At 37.5% G+C, this 26103-nt stretch overlaps 1 long non-coding RNA gene across 1 annotated transcript in view; it reads right to left on the minus strand.

The window, feature by feature from the left end:
• The window catches only part of LOC121024886 (uncharacterized), a 321410-nt gene that overhangs the window by 1645 nt on the left and 293662 nt on the right, over positions 1-26103 (minus strand). The window lies entirely within an intron of this gene.

The raw sequence follows: 26103 nt of genomic DNA on the forward strand, positions 1-26103 counted from the left end.
CTGAAAGCCAAAACTGAATTTAGCAAAAACACCTGAGACAGGCAGTATGGCTCAATTTGCTCTCTAATCAAGCTCTGGCAACTTCAGGCATTTCTATGCAATAACTTTCACAGATGTATCCAAACCCCACCGGCACTACAAAGAATTCATATCCCCTGAACAGCAGAGGATCTTTTAAATTATAAAGCCCTTTTTCCTCCACTTTCAAAAGATCTGACCAAATTTAGAGAATAATTGGAGATTAATTGCTATTCACAACCTCATTCACAGAGACCTAGACTAGCTGCTAAGGGGAGTTCTTCCAGCCCAAGATTATATTATGATTATTAGGCACTTTAGACTGCCCCCTGAAAAACCCCCTTCACAGAGGAAACATGATCAAAATTTCTCTTAGCCTCTCCTACATATGAAGTGCAAAAGGTCAGTATTCAGAGAGTAATAGAAGCCAAGGTTGAATTGTGTACCCAGAAAGAAGGCTTTTGTTAAATTCATTATACAGATTTTACAAAGGCATAAATCTTCTGATTCCCATTTTAGTTAAAAATCTCCCTGACATAAAGAAACAAATTTAGTTGAAACTGTGGGTCAGTCCCTTGATATTCAGGCTGTAATCCAGTTTTGAGGGGGAATTAAAAACAACTGTCTTTGTCTTACAAGTATCTACAAAACTGGAGATGCAACTCTAAAATCAAGTCAAAGCCCACCACCCATCTTTATAAATCTTACCTATTACTCTCAAAATGTTTGTGGATATTATAAAAGATCAAAATACTGCAACACAACTGTCTTATATTTAGAAAAAAAATCCTTTCTTTCTTTCTCTGTTCCTTTAAAGTTACAAATCTTACCATATTGTTGAAGTGTAAACACAGCACTTAGTCCACTTGAGACTAAAGAAAAAAAGGGGGGGAGGGGGAAAATACAAACTGCTTTTAAAAAATAGAAACTGCTGAAAGGGCTGTTAAGCCCAGACTCTAGCATCTCTCTGATAACAGGCAGATATGTTCCAAATCTCCACCTTAGAGAAAACTTGGATACTTTCTCGGCAAACCCTTCTACCTCTCTTCTCTAGGACCTATGAACCGTTCTTTGAAGGCAAACTTTAAGGAAAAGTTTTTCATTAAAAAGAAGAAGAAGAAGAAGAAGGAGGAGGAGGAGGAGGAGGAAGAGGAGGAGGAGAAGAAAAAGAAGAACCAGCAGCAGCAGCAGGCATTTGGAAATTGGGCCTATAATGTACTCTGCACAAATATTAATAAAATAAAAGCTATAAGAGTTTGCTTGCCTCTTGTTTGTATATTTGTGTATGTGTCCATGTCTGCTGTAAATGTGAGATATTTTCTCTACCTCCAAATGCTAATGCAAAAATTAATTTGTAGAAAAGCTCTGTTTAGTTGGTTTGAAGACAAGCACTTGTAAGGATTGGGCATTCTATAACTCACAGAAAGACAGATACTAACCCAAATATTTTACAAGTTCATGTTATCTGGGAAAATATTCACTATTAAAGCTAATTTAAGGTTGTTGGTTTTAATTAAAATAGACATGTCTTTAAAGTTATTACATTAAAATTAAAATTTTTATTCTGCCTGTGTTTACTTAAAGTCAAATAAGTTATCTCTGTCACAAATTGTTTAAAATAGTAATAATAGCTTGAAAGGATGACTGACTTTGAGGTCTCTTGAAGTTTTTATGGGTAATCTAAGCATAATTTTTTTTTTAATTTTTTTTTCAACGTTTATTTATTTTTGGGACAGAGAGAGACAGAGCATGAACGGGCGAGGGGCAGAGAGAGAGGGAGACACAGAATCGGAAACAGGCTCCAGGCTCTGAGCCATCAGCCCAGAGCCCGACGCGGGGCTCGAACTCACGGACCGTGAGATCGTGACCTGGTTGAAGTCGGACGCTTAACCGACTGCGCCACCCAGGCGCCCCCTAAGCATAATTTTTAAGAACAAATAAATAAATGTAAATAACATTAAAAGTTTTCAGATAAACTTTTAAAAGTTTCTCCAAAACATTTCTGGTAACCTAAAACCTTAAAATTTTGCTAAATTAAATGATAAATTGGGTTGAATTCATTAAATATTTAAGTCATTTCCCAAAAAGATAAAGTTATAAACACTGAGTGTTGAGAATTTTGTCTTTTGTCTTTTTATAAAGAAATGGTTAGCAAAACATGTTTTGTGTTTTAGTGGAAAATTGTACTATGAAGAAACACATGTTTCTAAATTATGAAATGTATTAATAAATTTGCCAATTTAAAAATTCTGGCATAACAGTTCACAGTTGCTTACTATTTGGACACAAGAAAATTAAGAATTAATTAAGAATTCTAATAAATGTAATTAAGACTCCTAGAGATAATAAGAGAAACAACTCTGAATACAAGGAAAGTAAGATAAGAAAACATTTTAGAAACAGAAATACATTTTTATTGGGGCACCTGGGTGGCTCAGTCAGTTAATTGCCTGACTTGATTTCAGCTCAGGTCATGATCTCATGGTTCATGTGTTTGAGCCCCTGAATCTGGCTCTGCACTGACAGTGCAGAGCCTACTTGGGATTTCTCTCTCTTCCTCTCTCTTTCTTTCTCTCTCTCTGCCCCTCCCTGGCTCATGCACATGCATGCTCTCTGTAAAAATAAATAAACTTAAAAAAAAAATACGGGCGCCTGGATGGCTCAGTCATCTGACTTCAGCTCAGGTCATGATATTGCAGTTCATGAGTTTGAGCAATATGTTGAGCTTTGTGCTGACAGCTCAGAGCCTGGAGCCTACTTTGGATTCTGTGCCTTCCTCTCTCTCTGCCCCTTCCCTGCTCTCTCTCAAAAAACAAACATTAAATAAATAAATAAATAAATAAATAAATAAATTAATTAATTAAATACATTTTTGTTAAGGAAAAGAATTGCCCTAAAGTGAGGCTGGTTACTTAAAGATGAAAAATTTAGGATAAAATCTGAATGTAAAATATAGAGTTATAAAACATTCATAAAAAAATAACCTTAAAAAATTAATTTTACATATGGTTGGTAATGGCTAAGATTAGAATAAATTTTTTAAAATTAGTTTTAATATCAACAGCACACTGGTACAATTACAGTTTGTTTTTTCTCTGTTAAAAACCAAAGTTTTCTTAGATTCTAATTTCTTAATAAGAAATTGTAAACAAAGTTTTCTCTACCTTTAATGTAATCTGCCTAAAAAACAAAAATCCTATGTTTTCTCTTTATCAAAACATTCATTATTCAAGACAACTGAAACTTCTTAATACTAAAAGATCCAAGTTTTGTTCACAACTATGTAACCTTTTATATTTGCCTTTAAAAATCTTCTATTGTCACTTTGGTTAAATAGATAAATAGTGTTTCATAATGATCTGGGATTCAATTTAATCAATAGTCCAAACCTTTTAATATTTTTTTTTACATATTTCCCCAAATGATATTCTAAAATGATATATTTTGACCACAATCTAACTGAAGTGCTCTAGAGACCTCCTGGAACATTTCAAAAATATTGTGAGAAATCAAACTAATTAGGCTTATTTGTTATATTAAACTACATGGGAAGCATCATCAAATAAGTGATACTAAACACTCTTAAATTATATTTGGGTAGATATATATTATTAAAATAAGTGTTCTACCTGGGGGCAGACAATATGAAAAACACCTGGGGCACACAGCAGCGAGATTATTCACTATTCTAGGAGTGCTTCCTAGAGAGGCAGCCTTCAGGGAGACATGCTCTGGAAACAAGGGAGCTGGCTAGTGCCATTTTCCTCCCCCACTCATCTGCTAAGCATAGAGCCACCTAAGGGAAGGAGCTCAGCACTGAAACTAGCAGTTTTACTTGGTTACACTAAGCCCCACCCCTTGGCACTCGGGCAGGACTGCCTTTCTCAGTCAAGTTTGCCTCAGTCCCAGCACAATGAGCCCCTCCCAAAGAAGACCAGCACAAAACCCTGTCCACATCATATCTCCTGACCAGAGTTCTTAAGGGCCTTAGTTCTGGTGGAGATGGTGACAGGTCTCATTTCAGAAGTAGACCAGAGCACACCTAATTAAAACTTGCCACATTCAGGCCAGGAACCAATCATTGCCCACAGCAGGCAAGGAGAGCCTCTGCAGACCACTGGACTGAAGGATAAAGCAGTCAAAATACTATGGTAAAGCACATGCAGCACATGCTGGAGACACTCCCTGAAGTGTGAGGCTCTGGGCACTACTTGACCTCTTCTTCATAAGGCCATTACTTGCAGGAGCAGGAGACATAACTGGCTTTTCTAACACAGAGAAGGCAGACTTAGACAAATGGCAAGATGGAGGAATTTATCCCAAATGAAAGAACAAGATAAGACCAAAGCCAGATATCTAAGTGAAACAGATATAAGTAACATGCCTGCCAGAGAATTTAAAGCAACAATCCTAAAGATACTCATGGGGCTTGAGTAAAGAAGAAATCAGAGAGACCCTTACCACAGAGATGAAAGAGTTTAAAAAATCAATCAGAGATGAAGAATACAATAAACAAAATTGGAAACAGGTTTTATGCAATGAATAGCAGGCTGGAAGAAGCAGAGGAACAAATTAGTGACCTAGAAGGCAAGATAGTGGAAAATAATGAAGCTGAACAAAAGAGATAAAGAAGCATTGTGTAACAAGAGACTAGACTTAGGGAACTCAGTGACTCCATCAAACATAATAACATTCGTATTATAGGAGTCCCAGAAGAGAGATAAAAGGGTGCACAAAATTTATTTCAATAAATAATACCATAAAACTTCCCTAATCTTAAGAAGGAAACATCTATCAAGATCCAGGTGGCACAGAGAAATCCCATCAAAACCAACAAAAGAAGGCCAATACCAAGACATATAATTACATTGAAAAATACAGTGATAAAGGAAAAATCTTAAAAGCAACAAGAAAAAAGAAGTCCTTAATTTACAAGGTTAAACCCCTAAGGCTAACTGGAGATTTCTCAACAGAAACTTGGCAAACCAGAAGGGAGTGGCGTGATATATTCAAAGTGCTGAATTGGAAAAATCTGCAGCCAAGTATATTCTATCCAGCAAGGCTATCATTCAGAATAGAAGGAGAGATAAAGAGTTTCTCAGACAAAAACGAAAGGAGTTCGTGACCACTAAACCAGTCTTATAAGAAATATTAAAGGGAACTTTTTGAATGCAAAGGCAAGACCAAAAGCAAGAAAGATAAGAAAGGATCAGAGAAAATCTCCAGAACAATGACAGAACAAGTAACAAAATGGCAATAAACATACATCTATCAATAATTACTTTGAATGCAAATGGACTAAATGCTCCAGTCAAAAGACATACGGTGTCATAATGTATATAGAAAAAAGACCAATCTATATGTTGCCCGTAAGAGACTCATTTTAGACCTAAAGACACCTCCAGATTGAAAGTGAGGAGGTGGAGAATGATTTATCATGCTAATGGATGTCAAAATAAAGTCAGAGTGTCAATACTTATGTGGAACAAACCAGACTTTTTTTGTATTATATTGTTTTTATCTTGCTTTGGTATCAAGGTAGTACTGGAATCATGGAATGATTTTGAATGTGATCCCTCTATTCTATTGTTTGTAAGACTTTGATAAAGACTGCCATTAATTCTTTTTTTAAATGTTTGGTAGAATTTACCAATGGATCCATATGGTCTTGGGCTTTTTTGTGCTGGGAGATTTTTGCTCCCTTGTTCAACTTTCATTCTTGTTATTCTTCTAAGATTTCCTTCTTAGATTCAAGATTCATGATTCAACCTTTGTAATTTTTGAGTTTTTAGGAATTACCTGGTTTTTTTCTAAGTTATCTGATTTGTTAGTTTATCAATATTTATAGTAATCTGTTATCACACCATGTATTTCTGTGGTTGTTGTATTTTTTTCTCTACCATTCTCATTTTCGTTTTTGAGTCTTCTCTCTTTTTTTTCTTAGGTAATGTAGTTAAAGCATTGCCAATTTTGTTTATATTTTTGGTCAGAACTTTCAATGTTATGTTATTGTTTACTCTTGTCTCTTTATTTCTAATTTTTCTTTGTTATTTCCTTCCTGTACTAAATTCAGCTAAGTTTCTTCTATTTCTAGTTCCTTGTGGTGTAATGTTAAGTTGTTTATTTGAAGTTCTTTTTCTTAATACAGGCATTTATAGCATAAATTTCACTCTAACATCTGCTTTTGGTGCATCCCATAGATTTTGGAATATTGTGTTTTCTTTTTATTTTGTTTTGAAACATATTTTGATTTACCATTTGTTATCTTATTTGGCCCACTGTGCAGTAGGGTGTTGTTTAATATTTACATATTAAATATCAAATATTTATATTGTAGATTTTCCAGCTTTGTTTTATTGTTGATCTTTAGTTTTATACCATTGTGGTTGGAAAATATACTTGTTATAATTTTAGTCTTCTTAAATTTGTAATATTTGTTATATCTCTTTTTATGTGATTTAACCAAGGGATTCTTCAGTGTGTACTTGAAAAAAAATGTGTATTCTATTTTTCCTGGATGGAATGTTTTACATACATCTTTTAGAACCATGTATTCTTGAAGTATGTTCCAGGAAAAAAAATGTTCTTGTTGAAAAAAAAAACCCTTTATCTGCAGGTACTCATTTAAAGCACAAAATATCAGAGGGGAGGTTGGTAGGGGGCATGGGTGTAATAGGTGAAGGGGATTAAGACTACATGTATCATGATGAGCACTGTGTACTGATGTATAGAGTTCTTGAATTACTATATTGTACACCTGAAATTAATATAACACTTTATGTTAACTATACTGGAATTAAAATAAAAAGATTAGTAAAAATAAAATTGAATTGAATTAAAGCATTCTAACATTGTATTAAAAAACTGCTAGAAATCTGCTATTCTGATATGTATTATCTTAAAGTGTTGTTTGTATATCACCAAAAAAAACCAAATTTCCTTGTTAACTGCATTGTAATAAACTCTAATCAGATCTTTAGCTATGGCCATTTTATTTATTTTTTAAAAGTTTATTTATTTATTGAGAGAGAGAGAAAGATAGAGAGAGAGAGAGAGAATGAACAAGGGGGGGAAGGGGCAAAGAGAGAGGGAGAGAGAGAATCCCAAGGAGGCTCCACGCTGTCAGCACAGAGCAAGATGCAGGGCTGAACCCACACACTGTGAGATCATGACTTGAACCGAAATCAAGAGTAAGATGCTCAACCAACTGAACCACCCAGCTTTCCCTAACCATGGCCATTTTAAAGTCTTTTATCATATACAGACAGTTATCCTTTTACTCAAATGCTTTAACCAAAGCTTCCTACAAATGTGTTTCATTTTCAGAGAGATTCATGGAGAAGACTTTCAACAAACACAGGTTTCTGGTAAACTTAAGATCAGAAAACTGAACTAAGTAAGGATTTCTGGAACTAATGGAAAAACTGAATTCAAGGAGAACAAGAAGTAATAACATGTGACTAAATAAACTGAGAAGGATTATTATAATTTTTATAACATTTTTGTTTGAAATATTCTGGGTTTTTTTAATGATTTGTTTTTCTACATGTAGGAAAAATTTTTCTCTTAAGCTAACTGACTTACAGTGATTTGATAACGTATACCTTTGTGAACAAACTGAACATTTCTTTTTCTCCTTACTGGATCTCCCCAGAATTGAGAAACTCTCAATAAGTGCTCTTACATTTTTAATGGCAACCTATTTCTCTGCATAAGTTCACTAAGAATCTGTTCTCCTTATAGTAGGACACAATTGGAAACATTGGTTATATTGCCAAGGCTTTGACTGGAATGTCATATTTGAGACACATGCATAGACTCAGATATGTTCAGACAGCTTTAAGGAACTAAGGTTGACTATACAAAGCCAAAAATGCCCCTTGGGAAAATAGCCTGATACCTTGCTTACAAGTTTCTCAGCAATATTACCAGGTGAATAAAGAAGGTCACTTCCTGGCAGGTGTAAGAATCTCGGGATATTTTGGGGACCTTGAGAAGAGGTGAATCAACCCAAATCTAAAGGTACTGCAGGCTAAGTCTGATGGCAAGTATTTGGTTTGCCTTCTGGCCTCGAGAGGCTATTAAAAATTCAGTCTAGAGATTCCTTATTTAAAAATTCCAGCAGGGGCGCCTGGGTGGCGCAGTCGGTGAAGCGTCCGACTTCAGCCAGGTCACGATCTTGCGGTCCGTGAGTTCGAGCCCCGCGTCGGGCTCTGGGCTGATGGCTCAGAGCCTGGAGCCTGTTTCCGATTCTGTGTCTCCCTCTCTCTCTGACCCTCCCCCATTCATGCTCTGTCTCTCTCTGTCCCAAAAAATAAATAAACGTTGAAAAAAAAAATTAAAAAAATAAAATAAAAAAAAATAAAAATTCCAGCAAAGAAGATTTAAAAGAACCTACATGATCAATCGCTATTCTTGCTGCATTCATGTAAATAATCATACCAAGGTTGTTTTTTTTTTTTAACTAGACTTATTTTGCAAACAAGTTAGTCTTAATTTGGCTATCGTTGATAAAAATGATATATAGAGAGAGAATTATAGAGAGAAAAATTATAGAGAGAAAATTATAGTGAGAAAAATTATGTTCCAATAACACACCTATGTAGATATTAATTCTAATACCATTAATTATAAACTGGATTAAATCCTGATTTCTTCTAGATTCCTCAAATGCCAGGCTACAACACTCTCAAATAATGTGTTTTTTTTTTCCACTATCCTTTTTGCTTGAAATCATTTTGTGACTAAAGCTGCCTTTTTCCTGAAGCCCTGCAAGCTAAATATACACAACTTGATGTAAACTTCAGAGAAATCACCACAACGGCACATGTATAGACAGTCTTCACGCTTGTTGGTCAGTGGGCCACTCAACGATCATCAAAGACACGTGAACTACAAGCCAGGAAAATATGTCAGACTGCCACTGCCTGCCCTCACTCTGTCCGAAAACGCTTCCAGTCTAATGTCTACAAATCTTGACTGGCTGGCCTAAAAATTCAGAACTTGGTTTAGAATTTCAGCCAGTCATTAACCATTATTTTTGTGTTTTCATAGAAATTCTCTTTTTTAATACATACTTACTTGAAACATATGCCTAAATTTAAGAACATACTTATAACATGGCCTTTTGAAATGAGTTTAACTTAACTGACCTGTGAAAATTAAGAGACTGATTCAAAAGATGGAACAATCTACTAACTCAACTCTTTTTTTTTAATATAATTTGTTGTCAAGTTAGCTAACAGACAGTGTATACAGTGTGCTCTTGGTTTCGGGGGTAGATTCCCATGATTCATCACTACATACAACACCCAGCGCTCATCCCAAAAAATGCCCTCCTCAATGTCCATCACCCATTTTCCGCTTTTCCTGGCTCCCCATCAACCCTCAGTTTGTTCGCTATATTTAAGAGTCTCTTATGTGTTAGCAACCCTTCTGTTTGAAACTATTTTTTCCCCTTCCATTCCCCCATGGTCTTCTGTTAAGTTTCTCAAGTTCCACATAAGAGTGAAAACATATGATATCTGTCTTACTCTGACTCATTTCACTTAGCACAATACCCTCCAGTTCCATCCACATTGTTGCAAATTTCAGAATTTCATTCTTTCTCATTGCCAAGTAGTATTCCATTGTATATATAAACCACATCTTCTTTATCCATTCATCAGTTGCTGGACATTTGGGCTCTTTCCATGATTTGTCTATTGTTTAAAGCACTGCTATAAACATTGAGGTACATGTGTCCCTATTAATCAGCACTCCTGTATCCTTTGGACAAATTCCTACTAGTGCTATTTCTGGGTCATAGGGTAGTTCTATTTTTAATTTTTTGAGGAACATTCACACTGTTTGCAGAGTGGCTGCACCAGTTTGCATTTCGACCAATAGTGCAAGAGGGTTCCCATTTCTCCACATCCTTGCTAACATCTGTTGTTTCCTGAGTTGTTAATTTTAGCCACTCTAACCAGTGTGAGGTGGTATCTCAATGTGGCTTTCATTTGTATTTCCCTGATAATGAGTGATGTTGAGCATATTTAATGTGTCTGTTACCCATCTGGATGTCTCCTTTGGAAAAGTGTCTATTCATGTCTTCTACCCATTTCTCCACTTGATTATTTGTTTTTGGGGTGTTGAGTTTGGCAATTTCTTTATAGATTTTGGATCTGATATGTCATTTGAAAATATCTTCTCCAATTTTGTTGGTTGCCTTTTAGTTTTGTTGATTGTTTCCTTTGCAAGGCAGAAGCTTTTTATCTTAATGAGGCTCCAATAGTTCATTTTTCTACTAGCTCAACTCTTAATATGTGTAACTTTCAAGGAAGTTTCAGAGGAGAGAACTTCAGGCAAGGGCAGGCTGCACCAAAATGTACCACTTATTAGTTTAAGTTTTGTCTTTTTTTTTTTTTTTAGAGAGGGAGGGGTGGGAGGGGCAGACAGAGAGAGAGATGGAAAAAGAGAATCCCAAGCAGGCCCCATGTTGTCAGCGCAGAGCCTGACATGGCACTTGATCCCACAAACCGCAAGACCATGACCCAAGCAGAAACCAAGCCATCCAGGTGCTCTGGTATATTAATTATTTTAAGTAAAAGTTACAAAAGAGAAAACCTATACAACAAGGAGACTCAGATCCTCCTCCATCCCACTGAAAGGAGGAAAGAAATCCGCGCAAACACCCAACTCTGCGCTTCTGCGGACCCAAACCTCCGGCAGCGGATCTGACTCCCTCCTGCTGCCACAGGGCCCCTCCTGAAGTGGATCACCTAAGGAGAAGCGAGCTAAGCCTGCCCCTCCTGCCCCCGTGCACCTTGCCTACCCACCCCAGCTAAGACGCCAGATCCCCAGCATCACAAGCCTGGCAGTGTGCGAGTAGCCCAGACAGGCCACCCCACCCCACAGTGAATCCCGCCCCTAGGAGAGGGGAAAGGAAGGCACGCACCAGTCTGACTGTGGACACAGCGGTGGGCTGGGGGCAGACATCAGGTCTGACTGCGGCTCCGCCCACCAACTCCAGTTATACACCACAGCACAGGGGAAGTGCCCTGCAGGTCCTCACCACGCCAGGGACTATCCAAAATGACCAAGAAGAAGAATTCCCCTCAGAAGAATCTCCAGGAAATAACAACAGCTAATGAGCTGATCAAAAAGGATTTAAATAATATAACAGAAAGTGAATTTAGAATAATAGTCATAAAATTAATCGCTGGGCTTGAAAACAGTATAGCTGACAGCAGAGAATCTCTTGCTACAGAGATCAAGGGACTAAGGAACAGTCACGAGGAGCTGAAAAACGCTTTAAACGAAATGCATAACAAAATGGAAACCACCACGGCTCGGATTGAAGAGGCAGAGGAGAGAATAGGTGAACTAGAAGATAAAGTTATGGAAAAAGAGGAAGCTGAGAAAAAGAGAGATAAAAAAATCGAGGAGTATGAGGGGAAAATTAGAGAACTAAGTGATACACTAAAAAAGAAATAATATACGCATAATAGGTATCCCAGAGGAGGAAGAGAGAGGGAAAGGTGCTGAAGGGGTACTTGAAGAAATAATAGCTGAGAACTTCCCTGAAGTGGGGAAGGAAAAAGACATTGAAATCTAAGAGGCACAGAGAACTCCCTTCAGACATAACTTGAATCGATCTTCTGCACGACATATCATAGTGAAACTGGCAAAATACAAGGATAAAGAGAAAATTCTGAAAGCAGCAAGGGGTAAACGTGCCCTCACATATAAAGGGAGACCTATAAGACTCGTGACTGATCTCTCTACTGAAACTTGGCAGGCCAGAAAGAATTGGCACAAGATTTTCAGTGTGCTAGACAGAAAAAATATGCAGCCGAGAATCCTTTATCCAGCAAGTCTGTCATTTAGAATAGAAGGAGAGAAAGGTCTTCCCAAACAAACAAAAACTGAAGGAATTTGTCACCACTAAACCAGCCCTACAAGAGATCCTAAGGGGGACCCTGTGAGACAAAGTACTAGAGACATCACTACAAGCATAAAACATACAGACATCACAATGACTCTAAACCCATATCTTTCTATAATAACACTGAATGTAAATGGATTAAATGCGCCAACCAAAAGACATAGGGTATCAGAATGGATAAAAAAACAAGACCCATCTATTTGCTATCTACAAGAGACTCATTTTAGACCTGAGGACACCTTTAGATTGAGAGTGAGGGGATGGAGAACTATTTATCATGCTACTGTAAGCCAAAAGAAAGCTGGAGTAGCCATACTTATATCAGACAAACTAGACTTTAAATTAAAGGCTGTAACAAGAGATGAAGAAGGACATTATATAATAGTGACAGGGTCTATCCATCAGGAAGAGCTAACAATTATAAATGTCTATGCACCGAATACCGAGCGCCCAAATATATAAAACAATTACTCATAAACATAAGCAACCTTATTGATAAGAATGTGGTAATTGCAGGGGACTTTAACACCCCACTTACAGAAAAGGATAGATCATCTAGACACACGGTCAATAAAGAAACAAGGGCCCTGAACGAGACATTGGATCAGATGGACTTGACAGATATATTTAGAACTCTGCATCCCAAAGCAACAGAATATACTTTCTTCTCGAGTGCACATGGAACATTCTCCAAGATAGATCATATACTGGGTCACAAAACAGCCCTTCATAAGTTTACAAGAATTGAAATCATACCATGCATACTTTCAGACCACAATGCTATGAAGCTTGAAATCAACCACAGAAAAAAGTCTGGAAAACCTCCAAATCATGGAGGTTAAAGAACACCCTACTAACGAATGAGTGGGTCAACCAGGCAATTAGAGAAGAAATTAAAAAATATATGGAAACAAACGAAAATGAAAATACAACAATCCAAACGCTTTGGGATGCAGCGAAGGCAGTCCTGAGAGGAAAATACATTGCAATCCAGGCCTATCTCAAGAAACAAGAAAAATCCCAAATACAAAATCTAACAGCACACCTAAAGGAAATAGAAGCAGAACAGCAAAGGCAGCCTAAACCCAGCAGAAGAAGAGAAATAATAAAGATCAGAGCAGAAATAAACAATATAGAATCTAAAAAAACTGTAGAGCAGATCAATGAAACCAAGAGTTGGTGTTTTGAAAAAATAAACAAAATTGACAAACCTCTAGCCAGGCTTCTCCAAAAGAAAAGGGAGAGGACCCAAATAGATAAAATCATGAATGAAAATGGAATTATTACAACCAATCCCTCAGAGATACAAACAATTATCAGGGAACACTATGAAATATTATATGCCAACAAATTGGACAACCTGGAAGAAATGGACAAATTCCTGAACACCCACACGCTTCCAAAACTCAATCAAGAGGAAATAGAAAGCTTGAACAGACCCATCACCAGCGAAGAAATTGAATCGGTTATCAAAAATCTCCCAACAAATAAGAGTCCAGGACCAGATGGCTTCCCAGGGGAGTTCTACCAGACGTTTAAAGCAGAGATAATACCTATCGTTCTCAAGCTATTCCAAGAAATAGAAAGGGAAGGAAAACTTGCAGACTCATTCTATGAAGCCAGTATTACTTTGATTCCTAAACCAGACAGAGACCCAGTAAAAAAAGAGAACTACAGGCCAATATCCCTGATGAATATGGATGCAAAAATTCTCAATAAGATAGTAGCAAATCGAATTCAACGGCATATAAAAAGAATTATTCACCATGATCAAGTGGGATTCATTCCTGGGATGCAGGGCTGGTTCAACATTTGCAAATCAATCAACGTGATACATCACATTAACAAAAAAAAAGAGAAAAACCATATGATCCTGTCAATCGATGCAGAAAAGGCCTTTGACAAAATCCAGCACCCTTTCTTAATAAAAACCCTTGAGAAAGTCGGGATAGAAGGAACATACTTAAAGATCATAAAAGCCATTTATGAAAAGCCCACAGCTAACATCATCCTCAACGGGGAAAAACTGAGAGCTTTTTCCCTGAGATCAGGAACACGACAGGGATGCCCACTCTCACCGCTGTTGTTTAACATAGTGCTGGAAGTTCTAGCATCAGCAATCAGACAACAAAAGGAAATCAAAGGCATCAAAATTGGCAAAGATGAAGTCAAGCTTTCGCTTTTTGCAGATGACATGATATTATACATGGAAAATCCGATAGACTCCACCAAAAGTCTGCTAGAACTGATACATGAATTCAGCAAAGTTGCAGGATACAAAATCAATGTACAGAAATCAGTTGCATTCTTATACACTAACAATGAAGCAACAGAAAGACAAATAAAGAAACTGATCCCATTCACAATTGCACCAAGAAGCATAAAATACCTAGGAATAAATCTAACCAAAGATGTAAAGGATCTGTATGCTGAAAACTATAGAAAGCTTATGAAGGTAATTGAAGAAGATTTAAAGAAATGGAAAGACATTCCCTGCTCATGGATTGGAAGAATAAATATTGTCAAAATGTCAATACTACCCAAAGCTATCTACACATTCAATGCAATCCCAATCAAAATTGCACCAGCATTCTTCTCGAAACTAGAACAAGCAATCCTAAAATTCATATGGAACCACAAAAGGCCCGAATAGCCAAAGGAATTTTGAAGAAGAAGACCAAAGCAGGAGGCATCACAATCCCAGACTTTAGCCTCTACTACAAAGCTGTCATCATCAAGACAGCATGGTATTGGCACAAAAACAGACACATAGACCAATGGAATAGAATAGAAACCCCAGAACTAGACCCACAAACGTATGGCCAACTCATCTTTGACAAAGCAGGAAAGAACATCCAATGGAAAAAAGACAGTCTCTTTAACAAATGGTGCTGGGAGAACTGGACAGCAACATGCAGAAGGTTGAAACTAGACCACTTTCTCACACCATTCACAAAAATAAACTCAAAATAGATCAAGGACCTGAATGTGAGACAGGAAACCATCAAAACCTTAGAGGAGAAAGCAGGAAAAGACCTCTCTGACCTCAGCCGTAGCAATCTCTTACTCGACACATCCCCAAAGGCAAGGGAATTAAAAGCAAAAGTGAATTACTGGCACCTTATGAAGATAAAAAGCTTCTGCACAGCAAAGGAAACAACCAACAAAACTAAAAGGCAACCAACGGAATGGGAAAAGATATTTGCAAATGACATATCGGACAAAGGGCTAGTATCCAAAATCTATAAAGAGCTTACCAAACTCCACACCCGAAAAGCAAATAACCCAGTGAAGAAATGGGCAGAAAACATGAATAGACACTTCTCTAAAGAAGACATCCGGATGGCCAACAGGCACATGAAAAGATGTTCAGCGTCGCTCCTTATCAGGGAAATACAAATCAAAACCACACTCAGGTATCACCTCACGCCAGTCCGAGTGGCCAAAATGAACAAATCAGGAGACTATAGATGCTGGAGAGGATGTGGAGAAACGGGAACCCTCTTGCACTGTTGGTGGGAATGCAAATTGGTGCAGCCGCTCTGGAAAGCAGTGTGGAGGTTCCTCAGAAAATTAAAAATAGACCTACCCTATGACCCAGCAATAGCACTGCTAGGAATTTATCCTAGGGACACAGGAGTACTGATGCATAGGGGCACTTGTACCCCAATGTTCATAGCAGCACTCTCAACAATAGCCAAATTATGGAAAGAGCCGAAATGTCCATCAGCTGATGAATGGATAAAGAAATTGTGGTTTATATACACAATGGAATACTACGTGGCAATGAGAAAAAATGGAATATGGCCTTTTGTAGCAACGTGGATGGAACTGGAGAGTGTGATGCTAAGTGAAATAAGCCATACAGAGAAAGACAGATACCATATGGTTTCACTCTTATGTGGATCCTGAGAAACTTAACAGGAACCCATGGGGGAGGGGAAGGAAAAAAAAAAAAAAGAGGTTAGAGGGGGAGAGAGCCAAAGCATAAGAGACTGTTGAGAACTGAGAACAAACTAAGGGTTGATGGGGGGTGGGAGGGAGGAGAGGGTGGGTGATGGGTATTGAGGAGGGCACCTTTTGGGATGAGCACTGGGTGTTGTATGGAAACCAATTTGACAATAAATTTCATATAAAAAAAAAGAAACAATGTGGAAGCCTAGATCTATTTTCTCTTTCAGGTTTGGTTTACTAGCTAGCTTTAATCCAAGCTTGTCACTGCTATGAATCCCTCCCCTTCTCCACATTATGCTATGATTGACACAACTTGCAAAACTAAACTTTGCTCAAAAATCACAGGATGGGGCGATTATGAAGCCGAGGAGCATCAGTTAATTACTGTGAGTAGCTTGGGAAGGCCAAAGATAAAGAATAGAAGAGAGATAACAACAACTAGGAAAACATGCAGATCAGGTCTGGACACATTTCAGAAAAGCAGCTAACCAGGAAAGACACCTTAGCTCAGGTCAGGCTGAAGCTTAGTAAAGCAGGAGTCTCATTCAATTAAATTTGTAATAGTGAGAAAGATCCTGGGAATTTTTATACACAATAATTCTCCCAAAATGTATTATATAATGGCAAAGGGTACTAAAATGTCAATGCCAAAAGAAAGCAAGGCACTGAAGAAGTATCAATGAAGTAGAAGCAAATGTCAAAGCCAAAGATGATAAATATTCATAGCACAGAAGAACAATGACCAGTCTCTCTTGAATGTGTCTGTATATACTTCACTAATTATCTAAAAGCAAATGAAGAAACTACACTCTCTAGTGAGAAGTAAAGACTAGTTCAAGAGAATAATACTCCCTAGATACAAACACAAGTTTTTACTAACCAAGGAGAAAAGTTACTTAAAGTAGGTAAATAATTAACTCTAGGAAATAATAGAATAGTACACAGAGTTTATGTATCTGCTGATTGTTCTTTAATTCAAAGGTTATGTTGGGATGAGCACTGGGTGTTGTATGGAAACCATTTTGACAATAAATTACATATAAAGTAATAATAATAAAATGATTCAAAGGTGAGATATCTTTCTCTTTATCATATCTTATATGGCTGCATATAAGAATTTTAGGTGTGGGTTGGAGGGATGGTCTTTAAAAAAAGTGATGCCTAGACCCCAATGCATACCAAGTAAGTGAAACTGGGGATGAAGCCTCAACAGCATCCAATCCAAATATTTGTTTACATATAGTCAGCTTTGTTCATTAAAGGGTTTGAAGTGCTTCACAATTCTTAAGATAGAATTTAGTCCAACACAAATTTACCTTACTCGGCTTAGTTACTTCCACAATTTAGGCTATATATGGCAGGCATTAAAGTTGAGGCTTCAAAGCACTGATTGAACACAGTAAGGAATACACAAATGATTTAGATATTCTTGCTCTCATAAAACTCACATTCTAGTAGGAGAAAAAACGTGGTTAATAATCATAATCTAATAGTAAATACAACATGTAGCAATGGAAAAGGTACTCATGAAGGCAATTCAAAAGATAAAAATATCACAGATACTTCCAGAGATCAGAAAAAGCTCCATAAAAGCAGGTGACTATTCTTTGTAATGAGTGAAAATTTATTGTTTTTAACATAAACAATGTACTCTTAAGATAAACTAACAAAAAAACTAAACCAGTCAATATTTATATGATGGTTAAAGGTGTCAAAGTATAAACAACAGGACTAGTTTAGCAGTTAAGACAAGCTATGAACAATATATTTGACATCTGTACATATAGTTTGCTACCCATACGAGGGGTCTCTGATATGCAATCAAATTCCCACCTAATTCAAAATATTTTCCAGTAGTTTCCTAGATAATTTAAAATGTCCACCTTTACATTCATCCTTCGTTTTAAAAGCAAGGTTTTTAAAGTAATGGTCTATGAGAAACCATGCCCCACAAAATGTAGAAAATCCATTCCCAGATCTGCCCCACAAGAATATCTAAAGGTAACAAACAAGCAAACAAACAAACAGGTGACCTATAATATAAATGTAGAAGGATGGCTTGTTCCTGACAGGCAGAGAAAGAAGGAGGAATATTCCAGAATGCAAGAACAGCATAATCAAAAAGTGAAGACAATAAAGTGTGGGGTGTTTTCCAGAAGCAGCCAGTAATACATTTTACCCAGGTAGAAAGAAAGAAAGAATAGACAGATGATAGTAATAAAAGAAATAATTTCAAATATATGATAAAATTATGCGGGACTTCTAAAACTAAGATTAAAAATCTGAACTTCATTCTGTAGTAGGGAAGGAGATTTTTTTTTTTTTTTGAGCAAGGGAAGCCAATCTCAAAGGAGTTCTTTGGAAAACTAATGTGGACATTGATCTATAGAATTCTTTGGAAGAGAAGGAATTTGATGGTGGGATGAATAGCAAGGAAAAGGCTATTACAAAAACCTAGGTGACTAATAATGCCGAAAATTAGTTTAATGTCAGTAATCATGAAGGAAGAGCAATGGATTTGAGAGTAACTATAAAGGTAGATTTTACAAAGCAAGGAAATTGTTTACATCGGTTTAGGATAAAGCTGAGGGAGAGGTCAAAACATGAGCTTGTGGTTTTAAACCAAATGAATGATATCATTTATAAGGAGGCAGAATAATAATAACACAATCCAGCACTTATTGAGCACCTATGTATATCAGTCTAAGTGTTTTATATACTCTATCTTATTTAATCCCCTAACAGTCTTTTGAGGATTAAACAAACAACAAAGAGAAATAGACTCATGAATACAGAGACCAAACTAGTAGTTGTTTGAGGGTGGGGGGTGGTGGGTAATAAGCACAATAAGTGAAGGGGATTAAGAGATACAAACATCCAGGTATAAAATAAATAAGTCACAAGAATAAAAGGTACAGCATATGGAATATAGTCAATAATATTTCAGTAACTTTGTGTGGTGACAGATGGTGACTTACTTATTGTGGGCATACTGCAATTATGTAATTGTTGAATCTCTAAGTTGCACACTTGGCAGTAATATAGTATTGTGTCAACTGTACTTCAATTAAACATGTAAATAAATTGGGGTACCTGGGTGGCTCAGTCAGTTAAGCATCTGACTCTTGATTTCAGCTCAGGTCATGATCTCACAGTTTGTGAGATCGAGCCCCACATCTGTCAGCACAGAGCCTGCCTGGGATTCTCTCTTTCTCTCTCTCTCTCTCAAAATAAATAAATAGTTTTTAAAAATGTAAACATATAGTGCAGATAAATTGAAGTGTAGAGAAGTTAAAAATTTGCACAAGATCACCTAGCTAGCAAGTGGTGGGAGAGAATGATATAGGAGATGTATGTAACTAGTTTAGTAAACACTCTGAACTCAAGAGAGTACAAATAGAAAATGACTTTATTTTTCCTATCCACAGACTTAAAGCATTTGTCCAAGATCTCATTTTCTACCTCTTTTTGACATGTCAGGCCACTATGAAGTTTTCCAGTCCCTTTCAGTCTTAAGAACAATTCCAATAACTATAAATTGCTCTAGAAACTTAAAAGATATAAATCAAGTCTAAGCTAGTATAAATGATAACTGTAATATAATGTCTAAATCAAACTTCCTCTCTTCCTCCATTTCAGGCCTGATCCATGGTCCCACATCAAGAATTGGGAATACTTGGTCCATTCCTTTTTTCTCTGTTAGCTCTCTTCTTTTCTGCCAAATATCATAGATTATTCTAGCCATTGTCTTGCTTTTGGAAGCAACTAAGTGAGAAGAAAACTACAATCTTTTTGATAATATATTCCCTAAAATCCGAAGGGCCAATACCAAACTCTCCTAAGAAATATCCACATGGGTTCCTGGGTGGTTCAGTTGGTTAAGCACCTGACTCTTGATCTCAGCTCAGGTCATGATCTCAGGGTTGTGAGCTCAAGCCCTGCATTAGGATCCATGCTGGGCATGGAGGCTACATAAAGAAAGGAAATATCCACAGAAATATTCTGTGCTATTATAGGCCTATGAGTTTTACATCTCAGTAAGCATCCAGTTGGGAGTGATTTGCCAATCATTGCTTTTCCCGCCCCCCCCCCCCCCCCCCGACAACACCACTGTCCTTAGAGTTCTCTCAAAGAAAACCCTGAGATAAGGATTCAAGTCCAAGTAGTTTATTTGGAAGGTGATTCCAGGAAACATTGGCAGGCAAGAAGGTAAGTGAGACCAAGAAAGAAAGGAACCCAATAAAGGATATGTAATTAAGAAAGCTACATCAGTGGGCAACTGGGGCTGGGGAAACTCAGGAGCTGATATAAAACATCAACGTCAAAGTTCTACATGAGATTCAAAGGAGTTGAGGTATTTAATACACAAGTGCCAGAGAGTCATTGAGGGCTGTGTCCTCAATATGTTCAGCTTGCCGTATACTGAGGTAGAGAAACTATCTGCAGCTTCAGAAAAACACATGCAGGTGAAGAGTATCAGATATGTAGTTGAAAACAAGCCAGTGCACAAGACAGAGAAAATTCCTGAATGTATCTAACAAGGTCAACAATTTACTAAAATCTTATGAATAGCCTCTTTTATGGAATATCTTTCTTTAGTTTGCTCTCCTCAAATTATTAGGCTTTCTTTATGGGTTTTATGGGGTCATAGGGATGAGGGTCTACATCTGGTTAAATCTTGAGAGTATGTCTGGCATTATCTTGGCCCTGATGTTAGAATGGGGGATATTTAATACCTGTTGTCCTCATTTTGGGAACTTCAATGGAAATTCAGACAACAGACAAATTTTCAGCCTCCTATTACAGAGCCTTTACCATATAGAAGTAGTAGGAGGACAAACTTGACAGTGGTCCAAAAGAAGAGAGAATTAAAATACATGTGCAAGAAAGTAGCATTGTTTATCACTGTAAAAAAAAAAAAGAAAAGAAAAAAGAAAAAAAAAAAACAACCTAAATGTCCACCAATAAAAGAAAAGTTAAAGAACTATTGTGTCTCTACTTTTGGGAACATATTAAGTATGTAACACTTTCAGAAAATAAGTCTGATCTATCTGTACTAACTTGGAAAGGCTGCTAAGCAAAACATCAAACATCACATTACAGAATATAGAATAGTTTTAATTATTATATCTATGTATGTATATAACAACTCATGTACACACATATTTATACTTTGATACACCACACACACATATATATATATATATATATATATATATATATATATATATATAATGTAAATATATAATCCACCTCTGTCCCTCTCCCACAATAATTTTCCCTTTCTAAGAAGGATTTTTACTTGTTTGTGTCTCTCAAATTCTGGGTCTTGGTAGCACTGCTCAGAGATAAAAGGAGGAAATACTAACTTAGCATAGATACTCTCATTTGATTCATATTCAGCAGAGTGTGATGCTACCTGGGGAAGAAATAGATGGGCTATAGTTTCCAAGAGAAAGAGATGTCATGGTGACCTGAGGGAGAGAACAGTTTAAAGAAGAAATTTTGGAAATTTTGCTGTTTGTGTAAGTGTTGACTGGGCTGTTATATCCTAATTCCCATTCTCTATTCAAGAGGTTTTACTAAAAGCATACATTAGAGTTCAATGTTTTAGGAAGTTAAATTTGGATTCTTTTAAATATGGCATTGCCATGAGATCAGTTTATGGTAGTAGAATAAAGGCCTTGTATTATTTGTAGGATATATATGTTATATAACAATATATATAGTCTCTCTCTATATATTATACATATTATACATATATACATATATATAATATATACATATACATATATATGTACATATATATACATATACATATATATGACATATATATGTATATGTATAATATAATATACATTTCATATAATACATATTTCATATATATGAAATGTACATTATATATGAAATACATGTTGTCCCATATTACATATTATAGTATATATTATATAGGGCTAGGGTTAGTAAGTACTTTTTATTTATCACATGTATTTTTTCTTTCTTTTTCTTATTATTTTTTTAATATGAAATTTATTGTCAAATTGGTTTCCCTACAACACCCAGTGCTCATCCCAACAGGTGACCTCCTCAATGCCCATCACCCACTTTCCCCTACCTCCCACCCCCCACCAACCCTCAGTGTATTCTCAGTTTTTAAGAGTCTCTTATGGTTTGGCTCCCTCCCTCTCTTTTTTTTTTCCTTCCCCTTCTCCATGGTCTTCTGTTAGGTTTCTCAGGATCCACATAAGAGTGAAAACATATCGTATCTGTCTTTCTCTGTATGACTTATTTCACTTAGCCTAACACTCTCCAGTTCCATCCACATTGCTACAAATGACCAGATTTCATTCTTTCTCATTGCCAAATAGTATTCCATTGTGTATATAAACCACAATTCCTTTATCCATTCATCACTTGATGGACATTTAGGCTCTTTCCCTAATTTGGCTATTGTTGAAAGTGCTGCAATAAACATTGGGGTACAAGTGCCCCTATGCATCAGCACTCCTGTATCCCTTGGGTAAATTGCTAGCAGTGCTATTGCTGGGTCATCGAGTAGATGTATTTTTAATTTTTTGAGGAACCTCCACACTGTTTCCCAGAGTGGCTGCACCAGTTTGGATTTCCACCAACAGTGCAAGAGGGTTCCCATTTCTCCACATCCTCGACAGCATCTATAGTCTCTTGATTTGTTCATTTTAGCCACTCTGACTGGCATGAGGTGACATCTCAGTGTAGTTTTGATTTGTATTTTCCTGGTGAGGAATGACGTTGAGAATCTTTTCATGTGCCTGTTGGCCATCTGGATGTCTTCTTTAGAGAAGTGTGTATTCATGTTTTCTGCCCATTTCTTCACTGGATTATTTGTTTTTCGGGTGTGGAGTTTGGTGAGCTCTTTATAGATTTTGTATACTAGCCCGTTGTCTGATATGTCATTTGCAAATATCTTTTCCCATTCCATCGGTTGCCTTTTAGTTTTGTTGATTGTTTCCTTTGCAGTACAGAAGCTTTTTATCTTGATGAGGTCCCAATAGTTCATTTTTGCTTTTAATTCCCTTGCCTTTGGAGATGTGTCAAGTAAGAAATTGCTGTGGATGAAGTCACAGAGGTTTTTTTCCTGCTTTCTCCTCTAGGGTTTTCATGGTTTCCTGTCTCACATTCAGGTCCTTTATCCATTTTGAGTTTGCTTTTGTGAATAGTATAAGGAAGTGGTCTAGTTTCATTATTCTGCATGTTGCTGTCCAGTTCTCCCAGCACCATTTGTTAAAGAGACTTTCTTTTTTCCATTGGATATTCTTTCCTGCTTTGTCAAAGATTAGTTGCCATACTTTTGTGGGTCCAGTTATCGAGTCTCTATTCTATTCCATTGGTCCATGTGTCTGTTTTTGTGCCAATACCATGCTGTCTTGATGATTACAGCTTTGTAGTAGAGCGTTTGGATTGTTGTATTTTCATTTTCGTTTGTTTCCATATATTTTTTGATTTCTTCTCTAATTGCCTGGTTGACCTATTCATTCTTTAGTCGGGTATTCTTTAACCTCCTTGCTTTTGGAGGTTTTCCATACTTATTCCTATGGTTGATTTCAAGCTTCATAGCATTGTGGTCTGAAATTGTGCATGGTATGATCTCAATTCTTTTATACTTATGAAGGGCTGTTTTGTGACCCAGTATGTGATCTGTCTTGGAGAATATTCCATGTGCACTACTCGAGAAGAAAGTATATTCTGTTGCTTTGGGATGCAGAGTTCTAAATATATCTGTCAAGTCCATCTGACCCAATGTATCATTCAGGGCCCTTGTTTCTTTATTGATCCTCTGTCTACTTAATCTATCCATATTGTAAGTGGGGTATTAAAGTCCCCTGCACTTACCACGTTCTTATCAATAAGGCTGCTTATGTTCGTGATGAATTGTTTTATATATTTGGGGGCTCCTGTATTCGGTGCATAGAAATTTATTATTGTTAGCTCTTCCTGATGGATAGATCCTGTAACAGTTATATAATGCCCTTCTTCATCTCTTGTTACAGCCTTCAATTTAAATTCTAGTCTGTCTGATATAAGTACAGTACTCCAGCTTTCGTTTGACTTCCAGTAGCATGATATATAGTTCTCCATCCCCTCACTTTTAATCTGAAGGTGTTCTCAGGTCTAAAATGAGTCTCTTGTAGACAGCAAATAGATGGGTCTTGTTTTTATCCATTCTGATACCCTATGTCTCTTGGTTGGACATTTAATCCATTTACATTCAGTGTTATTATAGAAAGATATGGGTTTAGAGTCATTGTGATGTCTGTAGGTTTCATGCTTGTAGTGATGTCTCTGGTACTTTGTGGTCCTTGAAACATTTCACTCACAGAATCCCCCTTAGGATCTCTTGCAGGGCTGGTTTAGTGGTGATGAATTCCTTCAGTTTTTGTTTGTTTGGGAAGACCTTTATCTCTCCTTCTATGCTGAATGACAGACTTGCTGAATAAAGGAATCTCGGCTGCATATTTTTTCTGTTCATCACATTGAAGATTTCCTGCCATTCCTTTCTGGCCTGCCAAGTTTCAGTAGATAGGTCTGCTACTATTGTTATGTGTCTACCTTTGTAAGTTAGAGCCTGTTTATCCCTAGCTTCTTTCAGAATTTTCTCTTTATCTTTGTATTTTGCCAGTTTCACTATGATATGTCGTGCAGAAGATCGATTCAAGTTATGTCTGAAGGGAGTCCTCTGTGCCTCTTGGATTTCAATGCCTTCTTCCTTCTCCAGGAAGTTCTTAGCTGTGATTTGTTCAAGTACACCTTCAGCCCCTTTCTCTCCCTCTTCTTCTGTAATTCCTATGATACGGATATTGTTTCATTTGATAGCATCACTTAGTTCTCTAATTCTCCCCTCATACTCCTGGATTTTTTATCTCTCTTTCTCTCAGCTTCCTCTTTTTCCATAATTTTATCTTCTAATTCACCTATTCTCTCCTCTGCCTCTTCAATCCGTCCTATGGCCATCTCTGTTTTGTTCTGCACCTCATTTATAGCATTTTTTAGTTCCTCATGACTCTTAGTTCCTTGATCTCTGTAGCAATAGATTCTCTGCTGTCCGCTATGCTTTTTTCAAGCCCAGTGATTAATTTTATGACTATTATTCTAAATTCTTGTTCCATTATATTGCTTAAATTGTTTTTGATCAATTTGTTAGCTGTCGCTACTTCCTGGAGTTTCTTTGGAGGAGAGTTCTTCCATTTCGTCACATTGGGTTGTCCCTGCAGTAGCTCCAAACTGCAGGGCACTTCCCCTGTGCTGTCCAGAGAAACTTGTGTTGGTGGGCCGGGCTGTAGTCAGACCCGATATCTGCCCCCAGCCCACCAGTGGGGTCACAGTCAGACTAGTGTGTACCTTATCTTCCCCTTTCCCAGGGGCAGTACTCACTGTGGAGTGGTGTGGCCCCTGTGTGGGCTACTTGCACACTGCCAGGCTTGTGGTGCTGCTTCAATGGGATCTGGCCAAGGGCATATTAACTGGGATGGATCCGCAAGGTGCACAGGGTGGTCGGGGCAGGCTTAGCTTGCTTTGCCATGGGTGGTCCCTTGTGGGAGGGGCCCTGCAGCACTGGGAGGGAGGCAGGCCCATTGGAACGATGGCTCCACAGAAGCACAGAGTTGAGTGTTTGAGTGGTGCAAGGAAGTTCAGTGAAGGGAACTGGTTCCCTTTGGAATTTCGGGCTGGGGGATGGGAGAGGGAAATGGCACTTACTCAGCTGAGCTGAGTTCTGTCTTCTGGGGCTCAACAACTCTCCCTCCTGGTGTCCTCTCACCCTCCCCGCTCTCTGAGAGCAGAGCTGTTGACTTTTAACCTTCCAGATGTTAAGTCCCGCTGGCTGTCAGAACTCACTGAGTCCGGCCCCTCTGCTTTTGCAAGCCAGACTTTGGGGGCTCTGCCTTGCTGGGCAGGCTACCCCTCCACTGCTGCGGCTCTCTTCCACCAGTCTGTGTAGCATGCATCACTTCTCTGCCCTTCCTACCCTCTTCTGTGGGCCTCTTCTCTAGGCTTGGCTCCAGAGAGTCCATTCTGCTAGTCTTCTGGTGGTTTTCTGGGTTATTTAGGCAGATGTGGGTGGAATCTAAGCGATCAGCAGTACAAGGTGAGCCCAGCGTCCTCCTACACTGCCATCTTCCCAGGTCTCCCTATCACATGTATTTTATATGCATACAAAATATCTGTAA

Source organism: Herpailurus yagouaroundi, unplaced genomic scaffold, assembly GCF_014898765.1.
Source record: "Herpailurus yagouaroundi ecotype Mexico unplaced genomic scaffold, PumYag 67313, whole genome shotgun sequence".
Taxonomy (NCBI): Eukaryota; Metazoa; Chordata; class Mammalia; order Carnivora; family Felidae; genus Herpailurus; species Herpailurus yagouaroundi.